Below are 5,576 nucleotides of genomic sequence, written 5' to 3'. Positions count from 1 at the left end.
TCGATAGTATCAGTGTACTGAAGAGCAGAATATGGAGACACTGGGTTTCCTACTGGAAGGCAATGCCAAGAAGTGGTGGAGAACCATTTCTACTCCGATCAGAGCAGCCAGAGGAGTTGCTACTTGGGAGGAGTTTCGGACGGCTTTTGAGAAGCTATATTTTCCTCCAGCCCTACTGCATTCAAAGGCTAGCGAGTTGTTGATCTTGCGGCATGTGAAGATGACTATCTAAGAGTACCAGTAGAAGTTCATCGAGCTTCTCCTTTTTTGTTCACAGTTTTCCGGTACCTCTACGGTGCAGTATACTCTATTCCTTCAGGGTCTTAACCCTGAGATTCACCAGATGGTTGCCATGGGTGGTGATCTGACTTATGAGGACTTGGTGAGTCATTGTCACCAAGAAGAGGACAACATTCGGAGTAACAGGTCCATGGGTTCTTCCTCTTCTGGACCGACTAGCTCTTTGGGGGACGAAAGGCCAATCATTCAAGAAGCAGGGAGGCACTTCTTCTTCCTCTGGATCCGGTGGAGTGCACCCATTTAGTGGTCAGAAGTGGAACCGTTGTCAGCAGTGCAGGCGGAGACATCTTGCAGGTTAGTGTTCTCGATTGACCAATGCATGTTTTCAGTGCGTACAAGAGGGACACATGAACAAGGACTGCCCTACTCTGATGGGAGCATCGAGTGGATCCATAGTCACTCAGGCATCTGTGCAGCAGCACCAGCACTCCCAGCAGCAGCACCAGCAGTCGCATCCGTCACAACGACAGACTTCTTCTCGAGGTCATTCTTACTTACGACCACGTGTTTGAGGGCAGGTCTTTGCACTAAACCAGGAGAAGGCAGAGGCAGACAGTGACCGGATGATTGTAGGTACCTATAGTTTGTGTGGTATTTCTGCTAATGTCTTGATTGAAACTGGTGCATCACACTCATTCATCTTAGCACGATTTGGTAAGAGGTATAGATTACCGTTTATTCCTTTAGATGTATTGCTAACAGTATCGAATCCGATGGGTCAAGAGGTCTTGGCCAAGCGTCTAGTTTTGGGTTGCATTTTCAATTTCGAGGGGCATCATATTAGTGCTAACCTGATGGTTTTAGCCACGGAATATTTCGAATGTATCATTGGGATTGATCTCCTGACTACTTATAGAGTCTGGAAGGGAAGGCTACCTTATCTACGCCATCGATGCATTCTTGGAGGGACCAGACATCCAGGAGATACTCGTAGTCCGTGAGTTTCCCGATGTGTTTCTAGAGGAGATTCCAGGATTACCACCAGTGAGGGAGATCGAGTTTGGCATTGAGTTAATTCCAGGGACAACGCCGATTTCCAGAGCTCCATACCGATTGGCACCCTCTGAGATGAGAGAGTACAGAAGCAACTTCAAGATCTTCTTGTTAAGGGCTACATACGGCCAAGTGTTTTGCCATGGGGAGCCCCAGTATTATTTGTTAAGAATAATGATGGATCGATGCGTCTTTGTATAGACTATCGACAGCTTAACCAAGTAAAGGTGAATAACAAGTATCCTCTTTCGCGGATAGATGATTTATTTGATCAATTGCAAGGTACTTCCGTTTACTCGAATATTGACCTGCGGTCGGGATATCATCAGTTGCGGGTTAGAGAGGAGGATATCTCCAAGGCAGCATTTTGTACGCGATATGGTCACTACGACTTTTTAGTGATGTCGTTTGGTTTGACGAATGCTCCAGCTGTCTTCATGGATTTGATGAACAGGGTGTTCCGCGACTTTCTGGATAAGTTCTTGGTGGTGTTCATCGATGATATCTTGGTGTATTCTCGCAGTGTTGACGAGCACGTTTTCCATCTCTTCAGGTTTTGAGAGAGCGACAGTTGTACGCTAAAATGAGCAAGTGTGATTTTTGTATTGACCGAGTCATTTTTCTTGGTCATGCGATTTCATGAGACGGAGTTTCATTTGATCTTAGTAAGACGGAAGCCATTTTGAACTGGTCACGTCCGACGATAATTTCAGAGATTTGTAGTTTTCTTGGGATGGCCGGCTACTACCGAAGATTTGTGGAGAACTTTTCTCAGATTTCTAACCCTTTGATGCAGATGGCGAGGAAGGTATGCCTTTTTTTTGGACGTCGAAGTGCGAGGAGAGTTTTCATGAGTTGCGACGCCCCCTGACTACTGCTCTAGTGTTGGCTCTGCCGTCTGGATCTGGAGGCTTTGTAGTTCATACCGATGTTTCTCTTCAGGGTTTGGGATGTGTGTTATTGCAGAAAGGTCATGTGATTGACTATGCCTCTAGGCAAGTGAAGACTAATGAGGAGAACTATCCTGACACGATTTAGAGCTTGCAGCCATTGTCTTTGATCTTAAGTTATGGCGTCATTATTTGTACCGTGAGAGGTTCGAGATCTTCACTGACCATAAGAGTTTGAAATATTTGTTCACTCAGGCTGAGTTGAACATGAGGCAGCGTCGTTGGATGGATCTATTGAAGAACTATGATTGTGAGATCAAGTACCATTCAGGCTCTTCTAATCCAGTTGCGGATGCCCTTAGTCGCAAGGTGTATGTGAGTTTGCTTTGTACCAGCTCGGTTGCTCTAGTGGTATAAGAGTGTTGTTCCTTAGGGTATACCTTTCGACATAAGAAGGAACAACAGGGAGTTCGCGTTTAATCAGTACTTTCCGAACCAGCATTGTATAGGCATATACGTGAGTCACAGGCCGTTGATCCGAAGACTCAAAAGTTAGCTCGTTTGGCTCGAGATGGAAATACTTCTTGTTTTCATTTACAGAATGATGGTCTGTTGTGTCTCTCTGGTCATGTGGTAGTTCCTGATGATTCCACACTGAGAGAGGAGATTCTGTCACAAGCTAACCGTAGTAAATTCTATGTGCATACAGGCAACATGAAAATGTACAAGGATCTATGTACTAGGTTTTGCTGGAAAGGAATGAAGCGCAGTGTTTATTAGTTCGTATCTCGATGTCTTGTGTGTCAACAGGTCAAGGTAGAAATTCGACGACCCGGTGGATCGCTCCAGAGCTTAGAGATTCCTGAGTGGAAGTGGGAGCATGTGACGTTGGATTTTGTCACCCACTTGCCGATGTATTCCAGGAATTTTGATGCTATTTGAGTTGTTGTTGATCGATTGTCGAAGTCCGCGCATTTCTTGCCTTACAATAAGGACTCTACTTTCGATCGGATGGCACGTCTGTACGTGCAAGAGATTGTTCGTTTGCATGGGATTTCTTTGAGCATTTTCAGCGAAAGATATCCGAGGTTTGCCTCTAGGTTTTTGGGTAGCTTCCAGCAAGCTCTTGGCACTACTCTGAGTCTGACTACAGCTTATCTCCCGGAGACCGACGGGCAGAGTGAGAGGACTATTCGTACTCTCGAGTACATGCTTCAAGCGACAGTTATGGATTTTGGACCAACATGGCATGACCATTTGGCGTTGGTGGAGTTTGCTTATAATAACAGTTACCATCGCAGCATTGGTATGGTGCCATTCGAGGCTTTGTATGGACGCCGCTGTCGTACGCCTTTGTTTTGGGACAAGGTTGGATAGCGTCAAGTTGAAGGTCATTAGATGATCCAGTAGATGACCGATGCAGTGGAATTGATCTGTAAGAGGATTAATGCAGCCCAGGATCGACAGTCTAGCTATGCTAACACTCACCGTAGACCTCTGCATTTTGAGGCAGGAAAGCACGTGTTTCTTCGAGTGTCACCTTTCCAAAAGATGATGAGATTTGGCCTCAAGGGTAAGTTATCACCCAGGTTTATTGGTCCGTTCAAGATTCTCGAGAAGGTTGGAGATGTGGCTTATCGTTTGGCTTTGCCACCCGATCTTTCCAACATTCATGATGTGTTTCATGTGTCATTGCTGAGACAGTATGTGGCGGATGAGTCGCGCATCTTGCATCCGACTGACATGCAGTTGGACCAGGATCAGTCCTATATGGAAAGACCCCTCAGGATTTTTGGCAGGAAGGACAAAGTGCTTCGCAACAAGCATATACATTTGGTAATGGTGCAGTGGCAGCATAGGGGAACAGAGGAAGCTACTAGGGAACTAGAGAGCCGGATGCGAGCTGAGCATCCAGAACTGTTTTGATGTTTTGTACTTTTCTTTGTAAGAAAGATTTGTACCTTGTAATGTTCAGTTGTAATAAAGAACATTTGTTTGACTATCCCTGTTTTCCTCAGACTTAAATTTCGAGGGCGAAATTTCTTAAGTGGGGGCGAATGTAGTGACCCGTAACCAATTAAGGTGATTAAGAGAATAATTAATAAAAATTAAGCAAATTATGTCAGGATAGTTCGAACATCCCGAAGGGAAGACCGGAGGATCTGAAGATGTTCGGATGATCCGAAGAGAGGATCAGACGCTCCGATCGTGTTCGGACGGTCCGTCGGCAGCTTTGGACGGTCCGAACAGGGCTAGGGATTACATCATCATTTACTTCAGCAAGGTGACGTCATTGCTTACGTGCGGATGGGACTTCGAACGCTCCAAAGTTGGGTTCAGATTGTCCGAACGTGTTTGGAGGCTCCGAACGGAGTTCGGGAGGTCCGAACGTCATTTATAAATATGGGGTCCGAGGCTCATTTTAGGCGCTCACTTCACTCTTCTCTCTCTCAATTTCTTAGACTTATAGCTTAGATATAGGGAATTCTAGGCGTCCTATTGGGAATCCGGAAGTGGCATAGCGATCTAGGCGTCGTAACGGAGCTGTGGCCTAGTTTTGAGGCAAGCGACAACAAAGGGCTGACGACAGACGTAGGTATAGCTATGGTCTCCTTAAAATATTTAGGAGTATGAAATAGCTTAGTTAAGACTTTTAGAGCTTATTTAGTAATGCATGGGTAATTGCATTGTAGGCTCAATAAACTGGACTAGTAGGCTTGGAGTCTAGGCCAGTGGAGCTAGGCTTTGACCAACAGTGTTATAGGTACGTAAGTACTGACCGAGATAGCCGACATGATATATATTCTTATATGCTGCATTTGTATGTCCTATATGTTTTCCATGATTTACTGCTTTAGCACATGCATATTTTATACTGGACTGCATCCCATGAGATGTGAGTCATTGACAGTTTTCATAGGGAGCTTGTAACTCATCATGGACTCGAGTCAGGTATTGTCAGTTTTCATGTGAGCCTTGCGTCCGGTTTTTTATTCGGGTCAGGTTTTTTGGAGGCTCAGCCCCTGGTTTTGCTATCACTAATAGCGACCACGAAGATGGAGTAGACACTATAGTTTATAGGGTGAATATACGAGTACCCCCCGCGGAGTCTCTCTCTGGCAAGGTGCTTTATATTCGGTGGCGCCCTGAGCAGACTGTTTTACCCAGGATTTTAAAGTCATTTATGTGATGTATATTTGTTTTATATCATTGTTTTCGTATTGAGCTTTGTCGCTCACACCACTGTGTTCGTGTTTTTGGGATACCTTGTGACGGGGCAGATTTGAGGCTAAACGGTCCAGGAGGCTCGCACCAGGTGTGAGACCGGTGCCGGTAGCAGTGAGAGTTTAGTGGTAGGATTGTGATCCTATGAACTTTTGATTTGTGTGTATA

This window comes from Henckelia pumila, chromosome 4 (assembly GCF_033568475.1).
Source record: "Henckelia pumila isolate YLH828 chromosome 4, ASM3356847v2, whole genome shotgun sequence".
Classification (NCBI taxonomy): domain Eukaryota; kingdom Viridiplantae; phylum Streptophyta; class Magnoliopsida; order Lamiales; family Gesneriaceae; genus Henckelia; species Henckelia pumila.
Note: the sequence above shows the minus strand (reverse complement) of the source record.